At 36.9% G+C, this 13,477-nt stretch overlaps 1 protein-coding gene across 2 annotated transcripts in view; it reads right to left on the reverse strand.

Moving 5' to 3' along the window:
• Positions 1–12,559, reverse strand: part of CALCRL (calcitonin receptor like receptor) — a 99,937-nt gene extending 87,378 nt beyond the window's left edge. The window contains exon 1 of one of the 2 annotated variants that reach the window (XM_026013529.2): positions 12,077–12,559. The gene's annotated coding sequence lies outside the window, so the exon portion shown is untranslated. The remainder of the gene's footprint in view (positions 1–12,076) is intronic. The other variant, XM_026013528.2, reaches the window with a different exon arrangement.
• Between the last annotated feature and the right edge of the window lie 918 nt (positions 12,560–13,477).

Raw genomic sequence — 13,477 nt, forward strand, 5'->3', positions numbered from 1 at the left:
TAATTTTATTATTATTAATTTTGTCTATTTTAAGCTACCTGGGACAAAGAAAATATGTTATAGAATATTGGGTTGTGATGCTATATGTAAACATACTAGAAATAAATTGAATGTAGACTAATCCTTAAAACGAAATACATTTTTGTTAGGGCATTGGTATCATTTATGTTTTGTAATCAGAAACAGATTATAAGCACATTATTCGATAATGACCATATCCAATAAAGCCAGGAAGTTCAAGAAAAGTTAAAGAACAGGAAAGGATGGTGCCAAGAAGAAGCTATTTGACAATTTAATGTTTGGAGCAATACTTCATTTGGGATGGAGGGTTGTTTAATCCAGATAAGTTTTGTTGCTTGAGGTTTAAAAGTCAGTCAGATAATATGTTGAAATAAACAGTAAAATAACTTTAACATATTTTATATACGTATTTTCTCTGAATATTATGAGCATAATTTGAGAAGTCTTTTTCTCAAAGGAAGATTATGGTTTCCATAAATGACATGCATATCTGGGCTCAGAAGAAAAAAAATCTGATTTTAATATTTCTAGGTGAATGAATGATTAGCAGTCTGTTTTAAAAGAAAATCAAGTTAGCTATATGAATCTCAACACATAGAGAATCTAAATTTAAGACAAATACTGTTATAACTTATGAGAGGAGTCCATTCAGAAGATATATTTTGTGAAACTCCACCATGAAGTTTTCAAACAAACCACGACTCTACTTGATGACAAATATAGATTTCCATTTAGAAAATAGTTCTTTGGCTCTACATTTGGAAAACTTCCAAAACTACACAAGAATGAAAGGGCATTGACAGTTGGCATTCTTTTTAGAATTGTCTTTCCATATTTACAAATCAACGCTTAGAAGCTTCATGAATCATAGATTTTCACACACATAACTCATCACTTATCAAACAGTCGTATAATTTTTGTGAATTAAATTTGGATTCTACATATATACATATTTTTAAAAGATTGATTCGCTTTTTTTCAATGTCACTGCTATGGGTTTTTTTCTCCTTCTATAGACTTTTTAGGGTTATTGTCCAGAAAGGCAATCAGTAATGGAGCAAGACTCTTGTTGGGAGGCCACAGTTGGCAGGTCTGCCAGTTTCAACAAGAATTCCTGCCAAGTTCAGCCATTGTTTAGCCATTTGGGGAAATGCTTCAACATTTTGTGTTAAAATGCCCAGCAACCTTCTCATTTACCCTAGTTTGAAAGGTCACTCCTTGGAATTCAGTGAAACCTGAACACTAACTACATTACAGAAAGCATCTTTACTAATTTATTTCCCTTTACAAAAGCAGTGGAGTGATAAATATTAGGTTGACCTAAGAATAATAAAATGATAATTAGTTTCTGAATATTTTCTCCCTCGCCATGGGTTGTGTTTCTAACACCTCCAAAGCTTCAGCTCTAGCATCTCTTGTACACTGCATACAAAAATCACATAGAGTCGCTGTTTAGTTTTCTGTGGAGACAAAGAAACATATTCACTCACTTAATCACTTATTAAGCAATACTTAAGCACCTACTAGGTGCTGCCATTTATTTAGATGCTTGGGATATATTAGTGAATAAAGAAAAAAAACAGCAGAAGTGCTTGTACTTGTAGAGCTTCCATGTTAAAGATACGGACAGAAAATTTGTAAATTATAGTTGTTGGTTTGTTGAAATGTGATTGGTGTTACGGGAAAAAGCTAGGACAAACCAAAATAGATGAAGATGAGCCAAAGGGTCATGGTGGTGCAGGTGTAGCTGACTTGGAATAGTGTCTAGGTTAGGTCCCAGGGAACAGTTTGTACCTGAGCAAAGACTACAGGGGGCGAGGGAGCTGGCCTATGGATTACTGAGGCAAGAGCATTCTGTGCTCCCTGATGGAAACCCATGGATAATTTTTAATCTTACTTCAGATAAGGTGCTTATCTTTTTTAAAATTTTATACCAATCGATATCAGAAATATTAACAAGAAGTAAATTTGTCTGTGGGGGAAGGAAGAAGAAATACTGAAGTCTGGAGTTCAGGAACTATGGGCCCACACATAAGAAAGATTAGCATTTTCTTTCATATTCAGGTGCTGTAATGGTGGGTATGTGATGAAGAGTAGAGGAGACATGATAAACTCAGAAAGTTACTCCGTTGATTCATTCAAATACGTTTCCTGTCATTAATCTCTATTATAATCTTATATCAATAAATACGATGCACGATGTTTGTTGTTAATTACAAATTTAATTTAATTCTAAAGAGTTATCTGAGTTAGGATTGATAGAAAAGATAGAAAAGCTCCTACGTTATATTTACAGGCCGCGTCCTCCCATGATTATGAAGTTCTGCAGTTATATCTGGGAATAAAAACATAGGCCAGAATGGAGACCAGTCCTTGAAGTCTATAAGACTTTGAGTAGTTAGAAGTAGAATGTTGTCTAAATGTAGAAATGTAATTTTTTGCTTTTTAAGCATACGCTATTTCAGGATCTACATCATATTTACACTCAATGAAGTCCTTCGAAGACATATTGAGCCAGAGTCTCCTATTTCTAAGTTAGAAACTCATTAATTAGATTTATTTACCTTACTCAGGACTCTGGCTTCAGAAACTATATGTAACATGAACAGTTTTGAACATGTAGTCCTTTATGGTACAGATAGTACCAGAGTCGATAGAGTTGAGAGCTTGCAACTTTGAATATGTAGTCTTTTATGAAGTTAGAATTTAGTGAATAATCAGCTTTCAGGGTTAACCTGAAAAAAATCACACAATTAATGGATTTTCAAAGGATGTTTGAGTTATACAATGACCCAAACATAAACTCTCTGTTAATTTTGGTGTATTTATTTTGAAGGAAATAAGCTGGAATCTAGTTCTTTAAATATGGACATGTATTAATTTTATGATCAAAAAGATTCAGTTCACTGTTTTCTAATAATTTTGAACTGATAACATGGAACACAGCACAGGAAATCCTTTTGGAAAGTGCCTAATTAAGGAGGTTAACTCATGTGAAGAGTTCCAATTAATTAAAATATTAAACAATATTTAGGAAAATCATTTTTGGGGCTTCACCCCTGTCAGTTTGTTTTTGACCTTAATACTTGCTCATATCTCATTTGAAGACTTTCCTGTTCAAATTAATGAAACCAAACATTCTTCAAAGCTTTCTTTTTTAAAAAAAGATTTTATTTATTTATTCATGAGAGACACAGAGAGAGAGGCAGAGACACAGGCAGAGGGAGACGCAGGCTCCCTGCGGGGAGCCCGATGCGGGACTCGATCCCAGGATCCCGGGGTCACACCCTGAGCCGAAGGCAGACGCTCGACCCCTGAGCCACCCAGGTGCATTCTCAAAGCTTTATTTTTAAGACTATCTTTCTTTAATCACATTCTTTCTGTCTTAAAAGTGAACAATTTCTCACCCAGCCATGATGTTTGCAGTTGATATAGATGCAAGGAAATCTTTGTGTTAAAGTATGAATTGTCAAAGTCATATTAGAAGCAGTTGAAAATAAGGTATTTCAGAACGTCTTCACTGAAGCACATACTATGGTGGGCTAAGAAGAGTCCATTAGACTGTCGTTCTTTCTTTCAGAGTTGAGGTTTTGTTTTGTTTTGTTTTGTTTTGTTTTATAAAAGTTTCATCTATAATCCAAGGTTCCCAAAATGTAATCAATATGTATGAAAAATATCTCATTTGTCAAATCTTGTCATTTTAGAAAACATTCAGTCCTGACCTTGTGACAAGATGAAAAGTAGAGTGGCAGCCAGCAGGAGAGATGAAGGTGCATATTTTAATTGTGCTGAGCACTGAGGTGGAGCTGATGCGGTCCAGAGCGGGGTCCTGTTTTGCTAACCTGCAGCAGCAAGCATCGGGCCTGGCACATTGTGAGAGCTTGCTGAACTGAGGATCATCCTGTTGAACCCTTGCACCTCTCAAGAACAATAAGTCATATAACTTAAAAAACAAACTGTTCTCTGACAGAATTAAATTCTGGTGTGAAAAGAAAATTCCCCAAATAAGATAGGCTGCAATAAGAACAGTCTTTAATTTAATAAGAGAAAGGGCAATTCTGGAAGGTTTTATGAGTCATGTAGAGAAAAAACATGAAACATGCTACTTTTTTTTTTTTTGGAATATAGGAACCTTATACCCTGTAAGCCCCCCTTAATTATAATATCATTGTTTTAAATATTTCTTCTACCTGTAATCAGACTTCACCCCCATCCAAAAAAAAAAGGGGGGCCTCAGTCACTGGAGAATATATACCATGCTCAATGCTCATAGTTAGATGACTTTACATTATTAAGATGTTAATCATTTTCGATTTAACTAATGAACACACTGCAATTCCAATTATCATTTGAGGAGAAATTTTTAAAGAACTTCCAAAATCTAAAAACCTAAGTAATTTGGGGGAAAACAGAGCAAATATGGGTGAATGTCCCTCACTTGTTGTAACAGTTAATTGTATACATTAACTCGGCCAGGCTATGGTGCCTGGTTTGATCAAACACTAGTCTGGATGTTGCTATGGAGGATTTTTGTAGATGTGATTGACATCTAAGATCAGTTGACTTTAAGTAGAGGAGATTATCTGGATAATGTGTCTGAGTCTCATCCAATCAAGTGTCGCTGTAAGAGCAACACTGAGGTTTTCTGAAGAAGAAAGAATTCTGCAAAATTTTTGTTTTCCAAGCTAGTCTTGACTACTGGAGGCTGGAGAGTAACTACTGGGCATTTGGTGTGGAGGAAGGTGAGGGTTAAGCAGAAGTAGATGAAAGAACTTAGTGGAAGGAAATGCATACACAAAGAAAGGTGGGAAATTACCAAGGGCAGATTCCACTTACTATGTACAGGTATATCTCATTTTATTGTGCTTCTCAGCTATTGCATTTTTTATAAATTGAAGATTTGTGGTAATCCTGTGTTTAACAAGCTTATCGGTACCATTTCTCTGGCATTTACTAACTTCTTGTCTCTGTATCACATTTTGGCAATTCTCTCAGTGTTTCCAACTTTTTTTATTATTATTACATTGTTATGGGGACCTGGGATCAGTGTTCTTTCGTATTACTATAGTGATTGTTTGGGGCACCACTGACCTTCCCACTAAGTGTCGTGTGTACTCTAACTGCTTCCCCAATCTCTCTCCCTTTCCTTGGGTCTCACTACTCCCTGAGATACAACCATATTGAAATTAGGCTAATTAACAACCCTAGAATGGCCCCTAAGTGTTGAAGTGAAAAGAAGAGTCACATAACTCCCACTGCAGTGGTCTGGATAGAAAATCAAACCAGCCTCAACACTCACTTGAGCCAAAGCCTAATCCAGAGCAAGGCCCTGACCCTCTTCAATTCTATGAAGGCTGAGAGAGGTGACGAAGTTGAATAAGAAGTTTGAAGCTAGCGGAAGTTGGTTTCTGAGGTTTAAGGACTGAAGCCATCTCTGTGGCATGAAAGTGCAAGGTCAAGCAGCAAGGGCTGATGTAGCAGCTGCAGCAAGTTATCCAGATCCACCTAAGATCGTTAATGAAGGTGACTACAGGAGACAACAGACTTTCAATGTAGATAAAATAGCCTCCTGTAGGAAGAAGATGTCATTTAGAACTTGCATAGCTAAAAAAAAAAGAGAGAAAAAAGAAAAAAAGAAAGAACTTGCATAGCTAGAGAGGAAAAGTCAATGCCTGGCTTCAAAGCTTCCAAGGACAGGCTGGCTCTCCTCTTAGGGGCTAATGCAGCTGCTGACTTTGAGTTGAAGCCAATGCCCATGTACCACTCTAAAAGTCCTAGAGACCTTAAGATTTATGCTAAACCTCCCCTGCCTGTGCTCTGTAAAATAGAACGATAACGTTTGGACGATGGCACATCTGTTTACAACATGGTTTAATGAATATTTTAAGCCCACTGTCAAGAACAACTGCTCGGAAAAAAAAAAAAATGATTCCTTTCAAACTATTACCGCTTATTGAAGATGCACCTGGTCACCCAAGAGCTCTGATAGAAACGTACAAGGAGATCAGTGTCGTTCTCATGCCTGCTAAGACGGCATCTGTCCTGCAGCCCATAGATGAAGGAGTCATTTCAACTTTCAAGTCTTATTTTTAAGAAATACATTTTATAAGGTTAAAACTGCCATACATAGTGATTCCTCTGATGGGTCTTGGCAAAGTAAACTGAACATTTTCTGGAAAGGGTTCACCATTCTAGATGCCATTAAAAACACACATGATTCAAAATATCAACATTCACAGGAGTTTGGGAGAAGCTGATTCTAACCTTCAAGGCTGACCTTGAGGATTTCAAGATTTCAGTGGAGGAAGTCATTTCAGATGTGGTAGGAAAAAAAAAAAGAGCAAGAAAACTAGAATTAGCAGTAGAAATTAAGGATGCAACTGAATTGCTGTAACCTCAAGATAAAACTTTAACAGATGAGCAGTTGCTTTTTGTGGGGGAGCAGAGATAATGGTTTGAAATGGAACCTATTCTTAATAAAGATGCTGCGAAGACTGTTGAAATGACAACAAACGATTTAGAAAACTCCATAAACTTAGCTGACAAAGCAGCTGCAGGGTTTGAGGGGACCGCCTCCAATTTGGAAAGAAGATCTGCTGTGATGCAACGCTATCGAACAACATCTCGTGCTACAGAGAAATCACGCATGAAAGGCGTCAGTGCATGCAGCGGACGTCATTATTGACTTATTTTAAGAAATAGCTACGGCTACCCCAATCTTCGGCACCACCACCCCGATCTGTCAGCAGCCATCATCATCATCATCATCAAGGCAACGCCCTCCGCCAGCAAAGAGAGTACAGGTCACTCAGCTCCAGGTGATGGTTAGCATATACATTTAGCAATAAAGTGTTTTTTAATTAAGGTATATATGTTGTTTTAAAACATAATGCTCTTGTACTATACTGTTTACATAACTGTTGTAAGTACTGGGAAACCAAAAGGTTCATTCAACCAGCTTTGTCTATTATATCACTTTGTTGAGATGATCTAGAACCAAACCCTCAATGTATCTGAGGTCTGCTTGCCCTTCCACCTAAGCTTCCGGGGACAATATCCATTCACACCAGGGGGACCAGATTCCAGCCACTAATTGGAAAGGGAAGCAGAGGGGTTAAGAGCAAGACCTCTGGAGTCTGGATTGCCAGGATTCATTTCCTGCCACCTCCCCTTGAATCGCTGTGTGATTTGGGCACATTATAGAATCCATTATTTAAGGCGAGGTAAGTCTGCTCTCTTGCCTCACATTTGAAGACAACTACATAGTTAGGAAAACGTGCGCGTGCACACACACATTTTGTTTGACATTCTTTTCACATAGTTTTGATCCTCCTTATTTTCAGTTATAACATGCTTCATTCTTCTCTAGCACTTACCAAAGTTCCCCTTCAAATTATCCTTGGAAAGAAGGCAAAATTGTGATTTATGCCCCAAATACCTAAACAACTGGTATTATGCTAATCAGTGAATATGGATTCAATTAATACTCATTGTAGAATTTATGAAACTGATACTTGGATATAAGGCAGATTTATCTTAGTTTTGATTGATAAAACCAAGCCTGTGTGCTCATGAATATGCTGATGAACTCCCTGAGACTCAGCTGTGAGGAGAGAGGCACGGTTTACTAGAGTGCTGTTATTTACTGTGCCAAACGACATGCTCAGGAGTCACTGTGCTTTTACAAGAAACATAGTTGAGCTCAGGTTAACCTACACTCAAAAAATAATGACAGATTCATACAAAAGTTTATGCCATATTAACATTTTTTAGTTTAAAAAATACATTCCAAGGTAAGGGGAATAAGATTTCTCTGAAAATTGGGCTCTACCCAACAACCTCAATGAAGCAGAGCTATAGCCTTTATACCATAGCAGTAGGTTGGTTATGTATATATATATATATTTACTTATTTATATTTATGTAGGGTTGAGTTGAGATTTTTGTCCCTTTAGTTGCTAGTAAGGTAAAAAAAAAACATACATTTAATTAAAAGCACAAAGGAATGAAAGATAAAACTTGTTTTACATTTAAAAAATAAATACACTATTTTGATCATTTTTGCAAACAATAATATATCAGTGTGTTAGTTTTGTAGAATACTGCGTCTTGTAAGTAAACAAACTAAAGGAAAAAAAGAAGAAACCTGTTCTAGGAAAATATTTGCAATTTATCATCTGATAATTAATACTACTAATCTCATAAACATAGACTATCAGTTACAACCATTCTATTTTATTTTTAAATAATAGTAAGACTTTTATTGTGTAGTTAAAAATAAAATTCATTTCTTCATTTTTTGTAAATAATTTATTAAATTAAAAACTAATTTGATTTTAAGATTACACAAATATTGGAAAATGTAGATTGTTGACTTAATCAAATTTAATGTACAATATTATAATACTAATTAGACATGAAAAAATAATAATCTAGACTTATTGAGGACTTTTCTGTTTAAATTAGAATGGTAATATAATGTATAAAATATATTTCCTATCATTTCCATGGTTTGTTGACTTAATTATCATATATCTAATTATATGTTCTTTTTCCCTAAATAACACAAGCTCAATACTTACATTCCAAATTTTACAATTAAATATATTCCATCTATCACTGCTTCAATGTTATACTAATTAAGACTATATATCTTCAAATTTATAAACCAAATTATAGGTAGGTAAACCAAAATTAAGGTATGAAAACTATCCAGATACTTTGAGTTGTGTAACTGCTGTTGACGGATTTGGGCAGGAATTCCTGTGGGAATTCTAAACAAGGAAAATGATTGAAATATCTAGTAGGTAGCCCTGATCCTGTGTTTCTCATAAATTTTTATTTTCCATCTAATTTCATCAGAACATTTTCCTATATTAAATGAGAGGATTTCTTGAAATAATTTAATAGTGCTGCATGGTGGAAGTACTTTGGTAGAAAAAGAGAGCTTTCCTAAGAAATTATAAATGTTTCTAGTTCATGCATGGGCTTCAAACCCAGATAGAGACAAATGTTTTAAGCAGCTATGTGCAGACTTTTCATCTTAAGTGTATTCTCTGATAGTCTGATTAAATCAAGAACTTAGAGGAGCTACAAAATTTGACCCTGAATGTCCTTCATTAACACCGTTGCAATGGGACAGCTTATGTTTTAGGATTAATACTATCTCTGAATCCCAAACAAAGATAAGCTAGAGAATAAAGCCAATGATTTCAAATAATGTCCTTTAAATATATTTGTTTCTTGAAAAGTTGATATCATAATCATGATACCTCTAAAAACATTTTTTAAAGCTGCGTTGACAGTCATACTTAGAGTATGAAATCAGTTTTGTTTCATGAACGTACGTTTTGATCCTTTAAACAGCTTTTTGTTAACTTTTGTATAAATATCTCTAAGACAATTCTTAAAAATTAAGTTACTATGAAATTTTAACCATGGAGCTAAGAATTGAAAGCAAAATGATGTTCTAGTGGTCACAAAAATGATGTAAGTTAAAATATATGACAACATATTAACTGAAGTTTGATTAGTTTTATGTGTTTATCAAATAATTTTCCACATTAACGTAAAGCATATAAAGTCATCTTTCTTTGCCTTGATATTATTTTGAATTTCTTACTGAAATAAATTCATTATTCGTAAAATAATGTTAAAACACATAGAATGAATATGAAGGTTCTCTTAAATATGCTAGGGTTTTGGCTCCATTAAACTTATGCTAGGCATCACCAGTGAGTAGAGTATATACACCTTGGTCACTCATTTAATACAATTTTAAAAATTACAGAACCAGTTCTAATTTCTTTTTATTTTCCTGTTTTTCCAATCTTCTTTTTTCAGAGTGGATGATAAGTTTTATATATTCTAAAAGTCTACATATTTTAACTAACAAAAGAATATTTTGGAATGTGCTAAGATCTATCAGGAAAAAAAGATCTTGTAGTAATAACAGAAAGCATATTTCTTTAAGATAACTGAATATTACAGGTAGAACATGCCTCAGCTCACACTATTCTTATGATTTCTGAATCCTGTTTCATACTGAGTACTGGCCTTAAACTTTGCATTGATCTTATGATCCTATAGCATCTAGAAAAAGAAGTTAATTCTTTATGGCTGAAAGCATGCATTGATCCTCTGATATTCTCTTATCATTAAAGAAAGCAAACTTTATTTCAAACGCTCAATGATTTTCTCAAATAATAAGTCTTTGACCTTCAAAATTCATTGCTTAGTGGTTTTCAACCGTATTTTCTGAAAATAAAAATCATAAATCATACTATTAGTACAGTTGCAAAAACTTAATTAAGTTACGGAAGAAAATTATGGGGTTTTGGTTAGCAATTAAGTAACAATTAGAGAAGTTTTGGAGAGTTCCTTATTATAAAATATGATATTAACTCAATATAATACCTCCTGCTAAGAAAATAATCTAATTTAAAAAATGCTATTCTAATTTTTGTTACTAGCCCATGGCTTTGGATTAGGCATTTAATGTGTTCTCTTCATTTCCTTCCCCAATTATCTAGTGGTTATTTACAAAGTCACCTTCTAAAAACACATTTTCCTTTCCTGCACATGTATCAGAGAATTCAATACAATTAATGATTGAAAGGAAATCAGAACTCAGGCATAATATTTTTAAGAATCACAAAAAAACAAGACTTAATTGACGTTTCCATTATTTGGAGTAATTTATGGAAAAATTGAGTAGAAAATTACGAGGGAGTTACTCAGAATGAGTTTGTAGTCCACTGTTAATGCGCCAGATTATGGGTGATGTAGTACAAGATTTCCCCATTGAAGGACATTTTGCAGAGTATCATTACATAGATAAGAATATATACATATATATATATGTATAAATTAAGTCAGTCAATATAATCTGAGCCCATATCTGAATCTAACTTTTATAATAAATAAACTAAATCAGTCAGTATAATCTGAACTCAAATCTGACACCTAATCTTTCTTAGCAACAGATTTGTGATGTGTCTATACCAGCACTTAGGTAGACAATCGTCCCTTCACAATCCGGCACAATCTGTACTGGGAAGGAAGCATTAACAGATGTTTCATCTCAACATTACTGTAAGTTTTTTCTGGACATTCATTAAAAAAAACACACACTTTCTCTGTTTAATAATCTGATATATATATATATATATATATATATATATATATATATACATATATATATATTTGGGAAAACTTTGTTACTTTATGCACAGTTATCTCTATTTCACATCCTGCCCCCCAAAGCTTGCAGAAGGATACCAGACAAATTGAAGGAATATATTATTAACTAAAGAATCGTAAAATTACAGTTAATGTAGAAGTAACATTTCCTTGACCCTAGCTGGGTTCTTGTTTTTCGGTTTTTTGGTTTTTTGTAGCCCACTCCCTGATCCAATACAGCGGAAACCATTCAGGGTTAGCAAGGGAGAGACTTAACCACATCTGGCAACAATGAACAATGAAAATTCTATTAGCCCAATAGTCAGAGATGTATGTGTAAATAAAGGTGAAAGGCGAATGGGAGACAAACCTCATAAATCCAGAGTGATCACTTTTCTTCTAATTCTCCATTTTCCCCAACTGCAGAGTGACTGAGGCTCCAGGACCCCATACGTAGTTACTCCATCCCCCTTTCTCGGAGTACTGACAATATACAAAGTTTAAAGACCCTTCTTGGGGGGGGGGGGGGAATGTTTTCCAGCTGTCAGAATTTAAGCTTAGCTAATAGCAGAGCAAATTTTAAAGGGCATCGTTCCCCGATTAAGAGATTTGTTCGAAGTTTGCCTTTTAATCCATTTGGAGTTTTATTCCTTGCTCAGTTTGTCTTCCGGAATGTCACGGTGCATAAGAATACCTCGTAGTAATAGGCTGTGTACACAGTTGGGAGTAAAGCCCTGTCGTTTCCCTAACATTTGCAATAGATGAGAAGATGCTTGGACATTAGTCCGACCCCCACGTCCCACACAGACACCCTGCCAGACTAAAGGATGAGCCTTCGCACACGACATGTATTTGTTCTGAATAATGTACTTACCCGGCGCAGCTTCTAGGGAAATTCTTGGTGAAATAGTCTCAGGATGGAATTTGATTTTCTGAGATTCCGCAGAAGAGATTCACCCCCCGCCCCGGGCAAGGTGAGGAAGAGGCAAAGCCTTGCCAGGTGACCCCGCAGACAGGCTGGGGTCCGGTTAGCAGAGCTCGATGTCCCCAGATCAGGAGGTGATTCTCTCTGCTGCAGAGACACGGTTGTTCTGAGGAGATTGCAAGTGTTGTCACATTGTAAGTGCTCAGCAGCGAAGGGAAACATCAGAGCTTCCTGTTACATCACTCTGACCCCGCCTGCAGTTAGTGTTAGGTTACTTTCCTCCCCAAATAGCATACCCCAGGCAGGCAGCCCTCCTCTCCGCCGGGGCTGGAGCGAGGAGCAGCCTGAACACACAGACATCAGGTGCTGCGGCACCTCGGCAGCTGGAGCTCACCTGGACGGGGGCTGTCACTGCTTGCCACTGAGCTGCCTGCCTCCTGGAGGAAATCCGAGCGCACCCCCTGCTCCGGGGATCACAGGCGTCAGGGCAGTGTGTGTGGGTGTGGGTGTGTGCATGTGTGCGTGTGTATGCATGTGGGTGTGTATGTGCTTGTGTGCATGTGTGTGCATGTGTGTGTGCATGTGTGTGCGTGTGTGCATGTGTGTGCATGTGGGTGCGTGGGTGCTTGTGTGCATGTGTGTGCATGTGGGTGTGTGTGTGCTTGTGTGTGTGCATGTGGGTGCGTGTGTGCTTGTGTGCATGTGGGTGCGTGTGTGCTTGTGTGCATGTGTGTGCATGTGTGTGTGCATGTGTGTGCATGTGGGTGTGTGGGTGCTTGTGTGCATGTGTGTGCATGTGGGTGCGTGTGTGTGTGTGCATGTGGGTGCGTGGGTGCATGTGTGTGCATGCGTGTGTGCATGTGGGTGCATGTGTGCTTGTGTGCATGTGTGTGCATGTGGGTGCGTGTGTGCTTATGTGCATGTGTGTGCATGTGTGTGTGTGCATGTGGGTGCGTGTGTGCTTGTGTGCATGTGTGTGCATGTGGGTGCGTGTGTGCTTGTGTGCATGTGTGTGCATGTGTATGCATGTGTGTGCGTGGGTGCATGTGGGTGCGTGGGTGCATGTGTGTACATGCGTGTGTGCATGCATGTGTGTGCATGTCTGCGTGTGTGCATCTGTGTATATATGTGCATGTGCGTGCGTGTGTGTGTTGAACTGCACTTTGCAAAGCGTCGAGGAACTATTATCTAACTCGCCTTCGTGAGTGAACGCACAAACCATACCAACACGCATCATGATTGCCTCCGGGACCCCACTCTGACCGAGCTCTCAGACCCACAGCTATTCTCACACTGGTTTCTCACAATTAAACGATGAAACGTTTTCCTGTAGGTCTCTACACTTTTTTT

Source organism: Vulpes vulpes, chromosome 3, assembly GCF_048418805.1.
Source record: "Vulpes vulpes isolate BD-2025 chromosome 3, VulVul3, whole genome shotgun sequence".
NCBI lineage: Eukaryota > Metazoa > Chordata > Mammalia > Carnivora > Canidae > Vulpes > Vulpes vulpes.